This window comes from Pongo abelii, chromosome 6, assembly GCF_028885655.2.
Source record: "Pongo abelii isolate AG06213 chromosome 6, NHGRI_mPonAbe1-v2.0_pri, whole genome shotgun sequence".
NCBI lineage: Eukaryota > Metazoa > Chordata > Mammalia > Primates > Hominidae > Pongo > Pongo abelii.
The window spans coordinates 20417059-20435993 of record NC_071991.2 but is presented as its reverse complement, the minus strand read 5'-3'; the positions used below and the strand labels follow the sequence as shown (position 1 = coordinate 20435993).

The following is an 18935-nucleotide window of genomic DNA, read 5'->3' as shown; positions in this document are numbered from 1 at the left end:
TCAAAGATTTTCTGATTTGTGATTAGTTAAGGAGGTAAAGCTTTGTCTAAAAATGCGGGGTTTGCAGAAAAGAATGTTCACTCTGGCCTGTAGGTGTGGCTTCCTCCAGACCCTTCAGGAAGAAATTTAGAACAAGAACCGCAGTTACAGTTTAGTCCTCAGTTCCCTCTTATCCGAGGTCTATGTGCTAGTCGATCAGTTTAATAGGGGTCCAGGTTTCTGAAAAACTCAAGGACATACACTAAGATGTTATGTTTAGATTCTATAGGGAATGATACGGTTTGACTGTGTCCCCACCCAAATCTCATCTTGACTTGTAGCTCCCATAATTCCCATGTGTTGTGGGAGGGATCTGTTGGGAGGAAATTGAATCATGGGCACAGGTCTCCCCCATACTGCTCTCATGATAGTGAATAAGTCTCACACAATCTGATGGTTTTCTCAATGGGAGTTCCCCCTGCACAAGCTCTCTTGCTTGCTGCCATGTAAGATGTGTCTTTGCTTCTCCTTTACCTTCTGCCATGATTGTGAGGCCTCCCCAGCCATGTGGAACTATGAGTCCATTAAACCTCTTTTCTTTGTAAATTACCCAGTCTTAGTTATGCCTTTATTAGCATCATAAGAACAGACTGATATAGGGAACAAAAACATTTCCTGACTCTTAACTTCCTTGGCTATTGTTTTAAGCTAAAATTACCTTCTTGCTTATCAAGTTGCTGGTTTACTTCTCAGGGCTGGCTAGGTACCTGGAGTTTCTTTGAAGGAACTCAAGATTTTTCTGTGTTTTCATACTGGGGTGTAGGGGAGGGGTACCCAGCAAGTCCTTAAGAGTGGTGCCTGTTACATCTCAGTTATAAGATTGCTAGGGAGCATATGATCCAGCAATCCCACTGCTGAGTATATACCCCAAAGAAAAGAAATTAGTGTATCGAAGAGGTATCTGCATTCTGATGTTTGTTGCAGCACTGTTTATAATAGTTAAGATTTGGAAGCAACCCATGTGTCGAATAAAGAAAATGTGGGACATGTACACAATGGAGCACTATTCAGCCATAAAAAAGAATGAGATCCAGTCATTTGTAACTACGTGGATGGAAGTGGAGATCATTATGTTAAGTAAAATAAACCAGGCACAGAAAGACAAACATTACATGTTTTCACTTATTTATGGGATCTAAAAATCAAAACAATTGAACTCATAGACATAGAGAATCTACCAGTGGTTACCAGAGGTTGGGAAGGGTGAGGTGAGGGGGACTGGGTGGGGGGTGAGGACGTTGGGTAGGTAGAGATGGTTAATAGGTTAAAAAAAAGTTAGAAAGAATGAATAAGACCTATTATTTGGTAGCACAACACAGTGACTATAGTCAATAACTCATATATTTTACAATAACTTAAAGAGTGTAATTGGATTGTTTGTAACTCAAAGGATAAATGCTTGAGGGAATGCTACCCTGTTCTCCGTGATGAGCTTATTTCACGTTGCATGCCTGTAACAAAACATCTCATGTACCCCATAAATATGTACACCTACCAGGTACCTATAAAAATAACAAAAACATTTTAAAAAGATTACTAGGGAGGTAGGGTCTATACAAGATAGTAATACAGGTTAGGAAATGCTAAATGCTAAAGGCGTGGCACCCACAATGAGTACTTCAGGGACTCTGAAACCACACCCAGGTGAGACACACACACACACACACACACGATTGTGTGGCTGGCTGACAAAAAAAAAAATGCCCAAACTTCCCTGGCAGTTGAACCAAACAGTGGAGAGGTGATTGCTGAGTTATTTGGGTGAGAGGCTTAGAGCAGCATTGCCTGCTTTTGTTCCTGATTGGTGTGAAAATTTTCACATGTATCTTTTCTCTGGTTCTGGGAATTGGAGACATCTGAGCTGGTGAGCAGTCTTTCTGCCACCAAGAGGGGACAAGAAACTGGGGACCCGGGAGAGGAGGGTGCTGTAAGGAAGGACTAGCCTGCTTCAGCCAGGTTTGTTGTTCCTTCTTTATTGGCAAAACCCTGGGGGCAGCAGAAAGGAACTGGCAAGCGTCTAATCTGTCTACGGGACAGTCTGAGACCCACCTTGCTGCTTGCTTTCTTTTTCTTGCCAAGACAAACCTTGGTTGCACTGTGTATTCCGTCAGTTCTTGGGAGGCAGACAGGTGGGGACTGGGAAAGGTGACTGCTGACTCCAAGCACATGCGTTGCCCTTGAGACCCGGGGCAGGGGGGAGAGGGGTCTGTCTGGGCGTAGACTCAGAGGTCAGCGCATGGGCAGGTTGCAGACAGTCCGAGAATTTGTAGCTCACACCTGTGCCCAAGCGCCCTCTCCCTCCCATGGGATCCATCCTATGACCTTGGAAGAAGTGGGGGCCACACCACATGTTCTCAGGCCCTGGAGGAGTGGGATCCCTGGTGGGTGGGCGATGCCCCGCGGCAGCCGTGCCTCCCTGGATGTCTCCAGGGGCGGTCACGCGGAATGCTGGTCCCCGCAGTTTCGGCCATCGGCCCCTCCACCTCGGCGCCCCGCCTTCCCCCTGGGCTCAGGTGTAATCGTGGATCTAGGGTGTGGGCACCTGGGATGAAGTAGTGAAGGCGGCGGGCGCTAGGGTGAGTTGTCCTGTGCTGAGGAGCAGCAGTTTGCCGGAGTTAACGTGGGCAGCCTCTTTGGGAAGGGAAGGAAGGAGCACCGTCTGCCAAGCGCCTGCTCGCCCCCCGCGTGTCTGCCTGTGTGTGCCGTGCATGTGCATGCGTGTGTGTGTGTGTGTGTGCGCGCGCGAGTGTGAGTGCGCGCGCGCCGAGGCGTTCCTCAGGTTGCGCTGCCTGGAAACCGAGGGAGCCATTGGAGAGGCGGAGGTTGGGGGTGGGGGCTCCTCGACCCTCGGAGGAGCTGGGGCGCAGGCAGCCGAGGCGAGCCCAGAAGCCTGGCTTCTGAACGCGGGCGCCGGCAGAGCGAGGACGGTGGTGCTGGCGGCCGCAAGGCCCCGGGGGATCCGCTGGGGAGGAGCTGGGGAGGAGGCCGGAGCTGCATGGAGTTTCTAGGGCGCGCAACTCCGGCGGGGCCTCGGCCACTGGGCTCCGGGGCGCAGCGAGGCAGCCGCGCACATGGGCTGAACCGGCGCGGCCAGCGGGAGCGGGAGGGGTAGAGGAGTGCGCGGTTCAGGGGGTGCTGGGCACACGTCCCCAGACGGGAGCAGAGGACAAGGACAGGGAGGCACGCGCCCAGATCGCGCTCCGAGTCGACGAGGGGGCTCGTGCAAGGTCCCGGCGTGCGCGTGGGGAGCGGCCCGGGGGCGCCGAGGGAGCCGGCGGCAGCGAGGATGCCGGCACGGGGACGCGGCTGCCGGCTGGGGGTGTGAGCGAGAGGCTGAGCGCTGCCCGCTCGGCGCCTCCATTCCGCACCGCCCCCTCCCTGCGGGCCTTGGAGGAAGCCCCCCGCGCGGTGCGGAGGCGCCTCGGCTGCCGGGCTGCGGAGCCCCGGCCCAGCGAGAGGTGAGTGCCGCCGCCGGCTCCCCAGCTCACCCGCGCGCTCCTTTTCTTTTCCTCTTCCCTCGGTTCTCGCTCCTGTCTAGGGTGTCCAAACCCCCGGGCTGTCGCGGGCCCCCGTGCTCGGAGTGGGCAGACGATTGGCAGACAGCGCCTCCCGTACCTGTTGGCTCCGGCACTGGGGCACCCACCCCCCTTGCCTTCCGTGGAGCTGGCTCCTGGCCGCCTGCCTGGGGGCGTGGGGCTAGGGAAGGGCCGCGGCGGACTCGGCTGTCCCGGCACCCGTGTGGGCTGGAGGCTGGGAGCCGCTCTTCTAGCCCCCAGGTACCATTGGCCACCAGGCTGCGCGCCCCCGGCCGCAGGCTCCCGGGCTGTGGGGAGGGAGGGCAGGGGACCTGGAGCCACACCGCAGCCCAGGTGGGAGCGCCCGGCGGCAACCAGGTCTCTTCGGGAAGCCGGAGTCATGGCGATCGGGGGAGGCGGGAGGCAGCGTTCTCTCCATCTCCGGTCCCTAGCGCTGACTGCTTGCCTTCCTGGGCGCACGCTCCTCGCCGCTACCCACCCCGAGTCCGGGGGCGCCGGGGTGCAAGGGGTAACCAGAGAGGCCTCTGCAGTCTAGCCGGGACCTAGTCTCTGAGCTCCAAGCAGCTGGATGGGTCTGGCGCCCAGGCGGGGGTGGGCTCCGTCTTCCACGGACAGTCTGGGTTTACCCGGCTTCCTAGTCTCCCCGGACTAGCGCAACGCCGAGTGAACTTCCCGAGACTTGGTCCGAGGGCGCCTAGGCAGCAGCAGCAGGTAGTTCTGGGCCGCCTCTGGGGCGAGGGCGAGCGGGGGACGCTCCATCTCGACGGGCTGGGGGTACAGAACGTGCACCGAGGGGATCGCCTTGCGTCCTAGCCTTGGGCCACGTGCGCCTGGGCCATCAGCCCACCATCGTTTCCCACTGCTCTTTTTTCTTGGACGAGGCTTGTGTGAGGAAGGCGCCTTTCTTCCATTTGGGTCGAAGCCCTTAGCTCCTGGGTGCAGCGGTGCCTGCAGTTCCCTGAGTGCCAAGACTGGGGCGCCAGCCATCCCCAGGCCCTGAGCCGGTTTTCTGCAAAAAAGGAGACTTTCTTGGGCTCAGGGAATAGCAGCTTAGCGCCGGCTGTGTGTGGCTGGGAAGTCTTTAGTGGTGATAATAACTACATTCTAGAGTGACCCACAGTAGCCTCTGCGACAGAGTTGGGATGACCTTCACAGAAAGAATGGGTAGATTTCTGCGCTGCGTGTGTTCAGACACACGCAATATTTGTGCACATAGGAGAACTCATGAGCTCCTAGGATTTTCAGGTTCTGCTTCTTTAACTGCTGACTTTTGCTCAAAAAGGGAAATTATTTTTTAATTCGGGCATCAGAGCTTTGGAAAGGAATTTAAAGCCATTTGGTGTGAAATTGTCTTGAGGCTAGAACAGGGCGTGTTTTTCATAGAAGCCCCATTCCAGCTCTCCTTCTTGGCTTGTTCGTGGTTTTATTTCATTTTTTTGTGGGGTGGGAGGAGGTGTTGGAAGAAGAAGAATGTGGAGTCTTGATTTTTATCTGCTACCTATACTGATGTCCAGGTGTCACCTCAGACCTCTCGGCCTTGTGGTTCTGTCACCAGGCCCAGTTTAGGATTCATTCCGGGACTCCAGGAACTGCATAACTTTGCTAGTTCCCCAGGCAATCGGTGGGGTCTTCTACCAAAACCCCAAGGATGCCCTGAGCTGTGTTTCCAGAGTAGCCTGCCCTGGTGGAAGACCAGTGGAGTGGCTCTGTTTGTTGAGTTCACTGCAGACGTGTGGGTTTTTCATGGCAATAGCTGCATGGAACTGTTTACTGAGAAGCTGTTCTACGATGGTGAAGTTGGTTACTGGGTGTATCCAAGTGGAGTAATGAAAACAACTCTTTGGAAATCCAATCCTCATGATATTTTATTGGAGGAGAGCTAAATCCTCTTAGAATTGTTCACCAAGATGTCACCTTTCCCTGAACTCTGAAAGCAACTATTGCCAGTAATCAGGCCTTCGGGTAGGGTGCAGGATAAGGGCTTTTTAGAAAGAAAGTATTTTAATTCAGCTGCTTCTGTTGAGAAACGATGGGCAAGACTTGACTGACGCACATGATGCCCGTTCCTCTGTAAGGGGAGGGGGAGTAGAGGTTGAGGGGTGGATGACAACTGTTCATTGTTGAGTTTTACATTTATCTCTCCAGTGGGTGGCTTCTGATCCCTTCATAAATATTGGGCAGGGCTGGGGTCGCATTTAGAAATTTCTTTTTCATAGCAACTGGTCTCTTGAGGGTCACCAGTCGGGGTGGGATATCTGTGGCTGGTCCTTCCTCGTGTTGTGGTGTGTGCAGTGGTGTCTTTTACCACATTCTTGTACTGACAACCTATGCAGTGTTCGCTGGTTGTCAGAAGGGGGCACTCGTTCTCATTGCGAGAGAAATTCCAATTGATAGAACTTTGGATGTTTAAAGCCTTCGGAGACCCTCTTAATTCAGATTTCTGAGACCCTACTTGTGTGCCAGACCCTTTCATACCTTTGAGCTCATGTCATCCTCATTTTTCCTGTTTGGAAACTGATGCAAAGGGAAGTGAAATCACTTTTCCTGGGGCTGTGAAGCTTGCAGGTCAGAAGCAGAGTTACGGTTTGAGGCTAGCAGGCTGGATTTCGATCCTATGTGCGGGGCACTTTCCACACTGCTTCCTTAGGATAGGAAAAGTATTTTGGGAACCTTTGCCCTGCAGTAATTTGTTTAGAGTCGGACACAGAGTGGGTGCCCTACGTTCGTTGAGTGAATCTGGGTCAGCAGCTCATTCCTCATTCCTGGTGAGGAAACTGAGGCACAGGAGGAGCTGTGTCTTGTGCAGTTGGTCTGGGGTGGAAGGAGAATCCCACAGCAAAACCCTTTCCTTGTCACGTGTGCCTGTACTGGTTTGAGCCCAGACTGGTTTGATGATTGATGATAAGCTTTTTTTTTTTTTTTTTGTATATTCCTTTTCTGTACCCAGGGCTTCACTTGGGGCTTCAGCTGGTGTAGTCAGAGTGTCTGAAGTGTCCTTTCACGATTGAGAACCATTAGGCAGTGCAACCAGCAGCAGCCTCTGATGCTTGTTAAAACAGTGTGAGTTCTGACTCTTAAGCTATGAAACCATCCTTCAAGATTAGCAGAACATTGGCAGATTTCTCAGAAGGCTCAATTTGAGGATAATTCCAAATGTGGTTCGGAAGGAGGAAAAGGAAAACACCATCGTTGCATCCAACCTGGGGTTTTTCAATGTGAATTATGTTTTTAATCATTTAACATTCAACAAACATTTATTCAGTGCCTATTATGTGGTACGGATAGATAGATGAAGATGACACACTGCCTGTCCTCAAAAAATTCACAGATTAGTGGGGAGGGCAGACCATGTGTCAGGGTTGAACATTTGTGAGCAGAGATGGGTGGTAGCTAGGCAAGGGTGGAGGTGATGTCTGAGCTGAGTTTAAAGGATGATTAGGACGTGGTTAGCTTTTCATGGGTATTCTGTTGCAGAGGAAAGGGTGGGAAAGGCTGAGACATTAGAACACATGTGGAGAATATGAGGAAGTAGCTGGTAGTTTGGAGTTCTTGGTGCTTAAAGGTTGAGACAGGGAGGTACAAAAGAAGTGACCAGAATGATAGATGGGGGCCTTTGGTCAGGACCAGGGACTCAGCATTTCTCCATTAAGGTGGCATGGTCAGATTTGGCTGGAGACTTCGTGGTGAATGGATTTGGCACTGAGAAGACCAGAAACATGGATACCAGGGAGGAAGCTGGCTCTGAAAGCCAGGCAAGGCTGATGAGGCCATGGTGGGGAGGATGGAGAAGATGGGATGGATTTGGCAAATAGGAGAGTTGTCAGTTAGGATCCTTGGGTTGCAAGCAATGGAAACGAAGTCTGGCTAACAACGTCAACAAAGATCACATTAGGAATATTGATGGAAACTCACAGGATTAAGAGCATCCCTGAAGAACCAGGCATGGAATACTCAGGCATTAGGTAGTCCAGGGGATCTCAGTGGCAGGAATTGACTTGTGGTCTCTCCCAGGGGATGCTATGGAAGTAAATGATCACCAACCTTTTCTATTATTATTGAGGTAGGAGGTGGGACTCAACTTGGGAGGTGGGGCTCAATTTGGTCCAAGTAGCTGGACCAGATTGAGGACCAGCTAAAACAGGGCTGGGGTGGAAGCAGCTCTCCATAAGACACACCCACACATGTGCCATGTCAGTTTACCATTGCCATGGCAACAACGAGAAGTTATCAACCCTTTCCATGGCAATGACCCAACCACCCAGAAGTTACCACCCTATTTCTAGAAATTTCTGCATAAACTGTCCTTAATTTGCCTGTAACTAAAAGTGGGTGTAAATATGACTGCAGCACTGCTTCTGGGGTGCTACCTTGCACACGTTGCCTAGGGAATAGCTCTGCTCTACAAGGAGTATCTCTGCTGCTGCTGTACACTGCTGCTTCAATAAAAGTTGTTGTCTCCCATTAACAATAGGAAAGACATGGAATCATCTTACATGCCCATCAGTGATAGACTGGATAAAGAAAATGTGGTTCATATACACCATGGAATACTATGCAGCCATAAAAAATGATGAGTTCATGTCCTTTGCAGGGACATGGATGGAGCTGGAGGCCATTATTCTTAGCAAACGCAGGAACTGAAAATCAAATACCGCATGTTCTCACTTGTAAGTGGAAGCTAAGTGATGAGAACATATGGACACATGGGGGCACACAAACACACACTGGGGCCTGTTAGAGGGTGGAGAGTGGGAGGAGGAAGAGCATAATAGCTAATGGATTCTGGGCTTAATACCTGGGTGATGGGATGATCTGTGCAGAAAACCACCATGGTACACATTTACCTGTGTAACAAACCTGCACATCCTGCACATGTACCCCTGAACTTAAGATAAAAGTTGGAAAAAAAATAAGGTAACAGTTGGAAAAAAACCAATAAAATGAGTAAGTAAATAAATAGATATTCTGTGACTATTAGAAAAAAAAAGTTACTGTTTCACACCCCTGGCTTGCCCTTGAATTCTTTCCTGGACAAAGCCAAGAACCCTCCCAGGCTAAGCCCCAATTTTGGGCTCACCTGTCCTCCATTATTGTTACTGTATCATTCTGCTGCATTCAAGATGCTCAGAGGACATATCTGATTGGTATAGTTTTGGGTCCCTGTATCTAGGGGTAGGTTTCTGAAAAGTCACTGGGATTGGGAGAGACTGTTTTCTTTCTTCTTTTTCTTTCTTTCTTTTTTTTTTGATGGAGTCTCGCTCTGTTGCCTAGGCTGGAGTGCAGTGGCATGATCTCGGCTCACTGCAACCTCTACCTCCCGGGTTCAAGCGATTCTTCTGCCCCAGCCTCTTGAGTAGCTGGAATTATGGGCTCCCGCCACCATGCCCAGCTAATTTTTGTATTTTTAATAGAGATGGGATTTCACCATATTGGCCAGACTGGTCTCGAAATCCTGACTTCAGGTAATCTACCTGCCTCGGCCTCCCAAAGTGCTGAGACTACAGGTATGAGCCACCATGCCCGGCCAGGAGAGATTGTTTTCTGAAAGGAAGCTGGAATGATTCTGCTAAAAGATAGTGACAGTGATGTTGAGCTTGTCTTCCATAGGAGGGAAAATTGGCAGGGTTATTAATTGGTGGGGAAGTGGGAGAAAGGGAAGGTGTCACCATTGGGTTTCTGGTTTAGGTAACAGGGTGGAGAAGCAAAATCGAAGTCCGAGCAAGACTAAATAACTGGTTTGCTTTCCCACTGGCAGGGCTGTGGGCAGCTCTCCATGACCAGGCTATTGGAGAGGGTGACAATCTATTTTAAAAAGCCTCATTAAGGGACTGTGCTGCTGTGAATAAGACCTATTTAAGTAGGTTACTTTATCTCATGCACCACAAATCTGGATTCTTTGAAAATGCTTTCATTCATCCAACCAGAATGTATTGAGCATCTCTGGTTCAGATACTGGGGAAAATGATGAATTTGTCAGACAGAGATGGTACCCTTATAGTCTAGTGGTGTAAGATACAATAAAAAATATAGAAATAAAATTGGAGGATATAATTGAGACAGATGCAAGGGCTACTTCAGATTGGATGGCCAACAAAGGTTTCTTTTTTTTTCTTTTCTTTTTTTTTTTTTTTTTTGAGACAGTCTTGCTCTGTTGCCCAGGCTGGAGTGCAGTGGCGTGATCTTGGCTCCCTGCAGCCTCTGCCTACTGGATTCAAGTGATTCTTCTGCCTCAGCCTCCCAGGCAGCTGGGATTACAGGCATGCACTACCACACCCAGCTAATTTTTGTATTATTATTCTTATTTTTTGAGATGGAGTCTCACTGTGTCACCCAGGCTGGAGTGCAGTGGCATGATCTCAACTCACTGCAACCTCCACCTCCCAGGTTCAAGCAATTCTCCTGCTTCAGCATCCTGAGTAGCTGGGATTACAGGCGCCCGCCACCACGCCCAGATAAATTTTGTATTTTTAGTAGAGATGGGGTTTCACCATGTTGGCCAGGATAGTCTTGAACTCCTGACCTCAGGTGATCCGCCTGCCTCAGCCTCCCAAAGTGCCGGGATTACAGGCATAAGCCACTGTGCCCGATCTAATTTTTGTATTTTTATTTTTGTTTATTTATTTATTTTGAGATGGAGTCTCGCTCTGTTGCCCAGGCTGGAGTGCAGTGGTGTGATCTCGGCTCACTGCAAGCTCCACCTCCAGGGTTCAAGTGATTTTCCTGCCTCAGTCTCCTGAATAGCTGGAATTACAGGTGCGCGGCACCATGCCCAGCTAATTTGTGTATTTTTAGTAGAGACGAGGTCTCACCATGTTAGCTGCGCTGGTCTCGAACTCCTGACCCCAAGTGATCCACCTGCCTCAGCCTCCCAAAATGCTGGGATTACAGGCATGAGCCACCGCACCCAACCAAGAAAGGTCTCACTGATGAGCTCTATTTTGGCTGATACCAGAATGACATGAAGGGATAAAGTGGGGAAGTATCTGCGGAAGAACTTCCAGGGTGTGGGAACAGCCAGTGCAAAAGTCTCAAAGCAGGAATGAACTGGGTTCATTAGAGGAGAAGGAAGGAGGCTGGTGTGGCAGGAGATGAGTTCAGAGAGATGGGGGCTAGCTCATATAGGGTCACCCTGTGGAGTTTGGGTTTGATACTGAGTTCACTAGAAGTCACTGAGGGGTTTTAAACAGGTGAATGATATGACTTAGTCTATATTTTCCAAAGATCATCCTGTCTCCAGCTGTCCATTCTGCCTGCACTACTGTGGTACAATAAAGTGAGTCTTTACCCATCAGGGTGTAAAATAAAATGTAGTGTTTAGGGAGTAACAGATGGAGAGAAAATGCTTTGGTGACCTTAATTTGGTGATTTCTAACGTACCAGTTAAGTGTGGATACAAACAAAACTGCAATCATAGTATGATTGCAGTTTTGTTTAAAAACGTGGTACAGAAGAACAATGGAAATAAATGGACCAAAAATGTTAACAATGCTTGTCCAAAGCTGTTGGCATTATGAATGATTTTATGGTTTTGCAAATGAGCACACATTTATAATCAGAAAAATGTTTGTTTTAAAATGTAGACACGAGGCTGGGCGCGTTGGCTTACGCCTGTAATCCCAGCACTTTGGGAGGCCGAGATGGTTGGATCAGCTGAGGTCAGGAGTTGAAGACCAGCCTGGCCAACCTGGCGAAGCCCCGTCTCTACTAAAAATATAAAAAACTAGCTGGGCATGGTGGTGGGTGCCTGTAATCCCAGCTCCTTGGGAGGCTGAGGCAGGAGAATGGCTTGAACCCAGGAGGCGGAGGTTGCAGTGAGCTGAGATTGTGCCACTGCACTCCAGCCTGGGCGACAGAGCGAGACTCTGTCTCAACAAAAGTAAATAAATGTAGGCACCGATGATCACCAATGCCTTGAATAGAATGTTGGGAGATTGTATCTACTAAACACTTTCCCCTACCATCTTATTTTGGGAGTTTTAATCTCAAAAACCCACGGTCCTGGTTGGGACAGAACATAGGATGCTCATTGTATTAGTCTGTTCTCACACTGCTAATAAAGACATACCTGAGACTGGGTAATTTATAAAGGAAAGAGGTTTAATGCACTCACAGTACCACATGGCTGGGAGGCCTCACAGTCATGGTGGAAGATGAAGGAAGAGCAAGAGGATGTCTTTCATGATGGCAAGAAAGAGCTTGTGTAGGGGAGCTCCCATTTGTAAAACCATGAAATCTCATGAGACTTATTCACTACCATGAGAACAGTATGGAGGAAACCAGCCCCATGATTCAATTATCTCCACCTGGCCCCACCCTTGACACGTGGGGATTATTGTTCAAGGTGAGATTTGGGTGGGGACACAGCCAAACTGTATTACATGTTTTGACAAGGTGCCCAATGAATGAGTGGCTCTGTTTTGTGCTTAAGACATTTTTTAGCGATGAAAGTAAACATTCTTTTTAGAAAAGAAATTAAAAGCTATACAGAAATGTTACGTAGAACTTGGAAGGCACCTTTCTTCACTGTCATTCTTAATACCATTAACATTTGAGGTACATATATTGTTAGATTTTTTCTATGCATTTCAAATACATACATCTAAATTTTGTTGAATTTGAGGTATTGCTGTAAGAAGTTACCTTGCTTCTAAATTACTCTCCAAGCTCCTCCTCATAGAGGTTGAAACCAAGATGACCTTTTTTTCCCCCTTTTAAACAAATTATTAGGAAATTTGAACACATAACTAGGAAGAACTGAATCTTGCCTTTTTAGTATTCAGAGTGTTACTGAAAGCATAATTTGTACTTATGAAGAATAGAGCAATTAAATATTCATTAAAAGCTTATTTCCGAACATTTAAACGTTACTGCTTTCCCAAACATTATTGGATCCCAAAAGTTTGTATCACGATTACAAATTGCATGCACTTTTTCATTATCAAAAGTTAGGCAATAGGAAAATTTAGAAGTGCAAATTCCCAGCTTGGCTAATTATTTTGGTGTCATATTTGTTACAACTAAGTATTATTCTTTGAAAACAGGGAAAGAAAAACATTCAATGAAGTGTGTGTTTATTTATTTATTTATTTATTTTTGAGGCAGAGTCTTGCTCTGTTGCCCAGGCTGGAGTGCAGTGCTGTGATCTCAGCTCACTGCAACCTCCGCCTGCTGGATTCAAGTGATTCCCCTGCCTCAGCCTCCTGAGTAGCTGGGACTAAAGGCGCGTGTCACTACACCTGACTAATTTTCGTACTTTTAGTAGAGACGGGTTTCACCATACCAGCTAGGCTGGTGTCAAACTCCTGACCTCAAGTGATTCTCTCGCCTCAGCCTCCCAAAGTGCTGGGATTACAGGCGTGAGCCACTGCACCCAGCCTCAATCAAGTATTACTCAGAACCATTGATGTGTTCTGGAAGAGCTGGATGTTCACATAAAGCCCAAGTCGACCTTGTGGTCTCATCCTACAGACTGGGCTTGGGGGCTTCATCGTCAGGAATTAACTGCCACAAACTCAGTCTCAATATGACTGAATAGCGTTGGATTGGAGTCTCATGCGATTCAGCAGAATTACTACCTTAAAAATCATTAATTAAACATATCCTTTTATGGTGAAGAGAAGAATGTGTGTTTAGAAGACATTGACTGCAAAGTAATAGAACCATGGAATTTAAAGGAGGAGAGGAACCTTGGTTAGCTCATTTAACAGATGGGGAGACTCAATCAGAGAGACTGAGTGACATGTGCGCTGTCAAACAGAGTTCATTTCACACCCCAGAGCCCTTTCCCCTACACTCAGCCGTGGCTCCGTGTTATTGGAAACCGAATTTATTTTCGTAAACCCAAGAATTAGGAAAATGCTCCGAACCTCATGAAAACCGAGTGGGTTTTTGAGCCGTTCATTCATTCTGCAAAGTGTAATCTGTTTGTGTACTGATAACAGGCCTAATTACTGTGTAAACATTTTTATAGCCTGGTAAGAAAACCTCAAACATCTGTACTGAGCACTGATGTGGCGTCTCAGCCTCCAGCATTCCTACTGCTGGTTCGGAAAACCAGTTGCTCTGCTTTTTAATCTGATCTGTGGTTGATGATTCATTTTATATGCATACACATAAACACATATTCCATCTCAGCAGGCAAACTAGCTTAGTGCTTAGTAGGTGTCATCTGCTTTATTTCTCCCATTCTACAGATGAAGAAACAGATGTAGCCAGGTCACAGAGATGTTGCACAGGGTCACGGCTTAGTACTTGGAAACGCAGAGGTATGTAACCCACTAGCTAAAGCCTTCATCCTCTCTGTGCCTATCCAAGACAAACAACCTTTGTGCAAGGACGATCAGGATCTGAGTTTGTGAAACCACTTTCAGTAGTTAAATCAAGGCCAGGCATGATGGCTCACGCCTGTAATCCCAGCACTTTGGGAGGCCCAGGCAGGCGGACCACGGGAGGCCAGGAGTTCGAGACCAGCCTGGCCAAAATGGCGAAACTGCGTCTCTACTAAAAAATACAAAATTTAGCCAGGCGTGGTGGCGGGCACCGGTAATCCTGGCCACTCAGAAGGCTGAGGCAGGAGAATCGCTTGAACCCGGGAGGTGGAGGTTGCAGTGGTAGAGGTTGCAGTGAGCCGAGATTGTGCCACTGCATTCCAGCTTGGGTGACAGAACAAGACCCTGTCTTCTAAAAAAGCCCACCAAAAAACAGTTAAATCACATTTTTTTGCCTAGATGTCAAGCGGCAGAGAGGTCTCTGCGAGGTTATTGCATTTTCAAGCCTGTTTTGTGGGTTGCCATCAATCCGTTCCCTTCATGAGTCCCTTGGTGGGAGCAGGTCACCAATAGATCATCTGCCCTCAGCTGAGATGGGTGGTTTTCTTTTCTTGCCAAGACCCAAGCCTCAAGTTAGTTACCTTGGCAACTAACTGACTTGGTTCCTGCATTATTTTTATTTTATTTTATTTATTTTTGAGACAGAGTTTCACTCTTGTTTTATTTATTTATTTTTAAGACAGAGTTTCGCTCTCGTTGCCCAGGCTGGAGTGCAATGGTGTGATCTTGGCTCACTGTATTTGCCTCCCGGGTTCAAGCGATTCTTGTGCCTCAGCCTCCCAAGTAGCTGGGATTACTGGTGCTCACCACTGCGCCCGACTCAGTTTTGCATTTTTAGTAGAGACAGGGTTTCCCTATGTTGGCCAGGCTGGTCTCGAACTCTTGACCTCAGGTGATCCACCCACCTCGGCCTCCCAAAGTGCCGGGATTACAAGCATGAGCCACTGCACCCGGACAGCATTATTTTCATCTATTTATTCAGAGACAGAGTCTCTATCACCCAGACTGCAGTGCAGGGTCACAATCATGGCTCACTGCAGCCTCAACTTCCTGGGCTCAAATGATCCTCCCACCTCAGCTTCCTGAGTAGCTGGGACCAAAGTTTGCCACCAAGCTCAGCTACTTTTTAAATTTTTTTGTAGAGACGGGGTTTCACCACGTGGCCCAGGCTGGTCTTGAACTCCTGCCCTTAAGCAGTCCTCCTGCCTTGGCCTCTCAAAGTGCTGGGATTACAGGTAGGAGCCTGTGCACCCAGCAGTCTTTAAGTAAACACTGAAATTCTCTAATTCTCGACACCAAAAGAGATAAATGATTCTGTTGAGCTTCCAAAAACCCAGCACAGAACTCCCTGGAACCCTCAAAGGGTAGTAGGCAACAGGGAAAAATTTGAGACTGGGAGCAGTGGCTCATGCCTGTAATCCCTGCTCTTTGGGAGGCTGAAGCGGGTGGATCACTTGAGGTCATGAGTTCAAGACCAGCCTGGCCGACAGGGTGAAACCCTGTCTCTACCAAAAAAATACAAAAATTAGCTGGGTGTGGTGGTACACATCTGTAGTTCCAGCTACTTGGGAGACTGAGGCAGGAGAATCACTTGAACCCGGGAGGCGGAGGTTGCAGTGAGCCGAGTTACCCCATTGCCTTCCAGCCTGGACAACAGAGTGAGACTCTGTCTCTAAATAAATAAATAAATAAATAAATAAATTAATTAATTACATCATTTAAAAGGAGGGAAAAAGAGAGAGCCAGAGGTGAAAATGAGCTTTCCACTCCTAGGGAAAGATTTTGGAGGTTACTGGGGAATAATATTAGGAGGGAAGGTAAATGCAAGAGGCAGGTATGATTGGGACAGTGACCCCATCATAAATGATAACTCCAGAGATGGGATGACACCCTGCAGTGGTCTTGGAAAAGGATGGTTATCAGTGATGCTTTTTCAGGAAACAGACCTTTCTGGAGGAGGTGAAATCCCTCCAGACTTTGGATTTGAGTGCTAGAATCTGAAGCAGAGATTTTAATTCAGTGGTTCTCAAACTTTGCTGCACATTAAAATTCTCTGGGGAGGCTTAAACAAGTTCCAATGCTCTAATCACATCCTAGGAGTCTCCTGGGGCCTGGGAGGTGGTGGTGATTCCACTGTACAGCCAACTTTGCAAACCAAGGCTCTCGGACACCATTTCTCCAAGGGATGTGCCAACCAGGGGATCTTGTTGAACTGAATTTAAAAAAACAAAAAACCCAAAGTCTCACTCTGTCACCCAGGCTGGAGTGCAGTGGCACAGCCTCAACCTCCTGGGTTTAAGTGATCCTCCTGCCTCAGCCTCCCGAGTAGCTGGGACTATAGACGTGTGCCACGGCACCCAGCTAATTTTTGTGTTTTTTTACAGATGGGGTTTCGTTCTGTTTCCCAGGCTGGTCTCAAAGTTTTGGACTCAAGCAGTCTGCCCACCTCAGCCTCCCAAAGTGCTGGGATTACCGGCATGAGCCACCGTGCTCAGCCTAAACTGCAATGATCGTTGAGTTTGGGGAAGGCATCTCTTTTCTTTTTTTCTTTTTCTTTTTCTTTTCTTTTCTTTCCTTTTTTTTTTTTTTTGAGATGGAGTCTCGCTCTGTCACCCAGGCTGGAGTGCAGTGGCGTGATCTCAGCTCACTGCAACCTCTGCCTCCCAGGTTCAAGCTATTCCCCTGCTTTGGCCTCCCGAGTAGCTGGGATTACAGGCGCGTGCCACCATGCCTGGCTGATTTTTAAAATATATTTAGTAGAGACTGGGTTTCACCATGTTGGCCAGGCTGGTCTCAAACTCCTGACCTCAGGCAATTGCCCGTGGAGCAGGCATTTCTGACAAGCTGCAGCCACCACTGCTATGGGGTGGACCACAGTGGGACTACCAAGATGCTAGTTAAAAGAAGCATTTTCTTGACATCCTTAGCTTCACATGAAGGGCTTCCAGAATCACTGCCTTTTCATGAGATGCCTGGTAGCGTGGGTTCATCCAGGGCAGGGTTAGAGGACAAAGGACTGGGTTCCTGCCTTTCCCACCCCTCAGAACAAGACAGACTCACTGCAAAGGCTCACAGCACACTCTGAGTCCTCTTTACAGGGTCCCTCTCAGAACCAGTTGTCAGGATGAAACTTATTTATCCTTCAAGATTTAGCACATTCTCCTGTCCCTGGTCAGGATTTTTTTTTTTTGTGGTTTGAATTACAAATTTGTTTTTTTGCCTGCCTTCCGCTCCCCTCCCCTCCCTTCTCCTTTTTCTGTTCCCACTCCACCAGGATATTTATTTATTTAAAAAATTTTTTGATTTTTGTGGGTACATATTTATAGGGTACATGAGATATTTTGATACAGGCATGCAATGCGTAATAATGATGTCAGGGTAAGTGGGGTGTTCATCCCTTCAAACATTTATCCCTTGTGTTATGAACAATCCAATTATACCCTTTTAGTTATTTTTAAATTTAAAATTAAATTATTTTTGACTATAGTTACCCTGTTGTGCTGGTAAGTACTAGGGTCTTATTCATTCTATTTTTTTGTACCCGTTAACCATCCCCACATCCCCCACATTCCCCCACTACCCTTCCCAGCCTCTGGAAACCATCCTTCTACTCTCTATCTCCATGAGTTCAATTGTTTTAATTTTTAGTTCCTACAAATAGGTGGGAACATGCAAAGTTTGTCTTTCTGTGCCTGGTTTATCTCACTCCTGGTCAGAATTTATAGAGTCAGAATTGGAGGCTTGGAGAAATGGAAAAGAACTTAGGAATTTATCTACTCTAAACAAGGGATCCCCAACCCCTTGGCCATGGATGGGTACTGACTGGTCCATGGCCTGTTAGGAACCAGGCTACACAGCAGGAGGTGAGAGGTGGCAAGGGAGAGATGCTGCTTCTGTATTTACAGCCGCTCCCCATTGCTCACATTACCATCTGAGCTCCGCCTCCTCTCAGATCAGCGGCAGCATTAGACTCTCATAGGAACTGTGCATGCGAGGGATCTAGGTTGCACGCTCCTTATGAGAGTCTAATGCCTGATGATCTGTCACTGTTTCCCATCACCCCCACACAGGACCATCTAGTTGCAGAAAAATAAGCTCAGGGCTCCCACTGGTTCTACATGATGGTGAGTTGCAGAATTATTTCATTATATATTACAATCTAATAATAACAGAAATAAAATGCATGATAAATGGAATGTGCTTGAATCATCCCCAAACCATCCCCTCCTGCCCCCGGTCCATGAGAAAAATTGTCTTTCACGAAACTGGTCCTTGGTGCCAAAAATGTTGGAGACAGCTGGTCTAAACCACTGTGTTTTGTGGTGGAGGAAGCTGGGACCCAGGGTGATTTGTTTAGAGTCACAGACCGCTAGAACAGGAGGTCTGCTCAGGAGGACAGACATGGCAGGAAGATGCCAAGAGAGATGACACTTTGTGCTGTTCTTGGTATGGGAGAATCAGGAGACAGAGCTATCCAGAAAGACTGCGGGTATAGTCACGTTAAAGGCACCTGTGACTCCAGTGATGTCACAGTTAATTATACCTGTGATTTTCCGTCCCCTCCCTCCAGGCACCTCACCAACTTTAGTTAACTACACAGAAGCTTAATGAAATTCTTTGCTTCTGCAGTTGGAGTTGACACCTTGACAGATGTTCAACAGCTTGTTTCCAGGTGGGACGCTGATGTAGGCTGCCCCACTTCACGCAAAACAATTACATTTATGATTTTCGCCCAAAATATTGTCTCCTGTCATTGAAACCCATAGAGAACACTTGTAACCTATAGATTTCTTGGTGGTGAATATGTTCAGCTTGTTGTAAGAATAGTTCATAATTGATGCTCTTGGCATTTATCACCCAGCCGTGATGTGCTCAGTGCGTGATGACTAATAAGTTGTATTTCGTTGGATCCTTTTTTCTTGCTTTCTCAACCCAAGTCACCTGTCTCAGCATGTCAGTGTCGACAGGGACAGTTTCCTGCCCGGCTCTTTGTGAGCTGCCTTGAGATGAAGACAATAAATGCGAAACTCAA

The 18935-nt window shown here is 47.8% G+C and overlaps 1 protein-coding gene across 2 annotated transcripts in view; it reads left to right on the top strand.

Annotated features, from left to right (window-relative positions):
• Window positions 1–18935, top strand: part of CALN1 (calneuron 1) — a 625214-nt gene that overhangs the window by 63101 nt on the left and 543178 nt on the right. The window contains exon 1 of one of the 2 annotated variants that reach the window (XM_024250405.2): window positions 2953–3497. The exons of the other annotated variant lie outside the window; for it this stretch is intronic. The gene's annotated coding sequence lies outside the window, so the exon portion shown is untranslated. Of the gene's footprint in view, window positions 1–2952; window positions 3498–18935 lie in introns of those variants that run through there. 2 annotated transcript variants of the gene reach the window in all.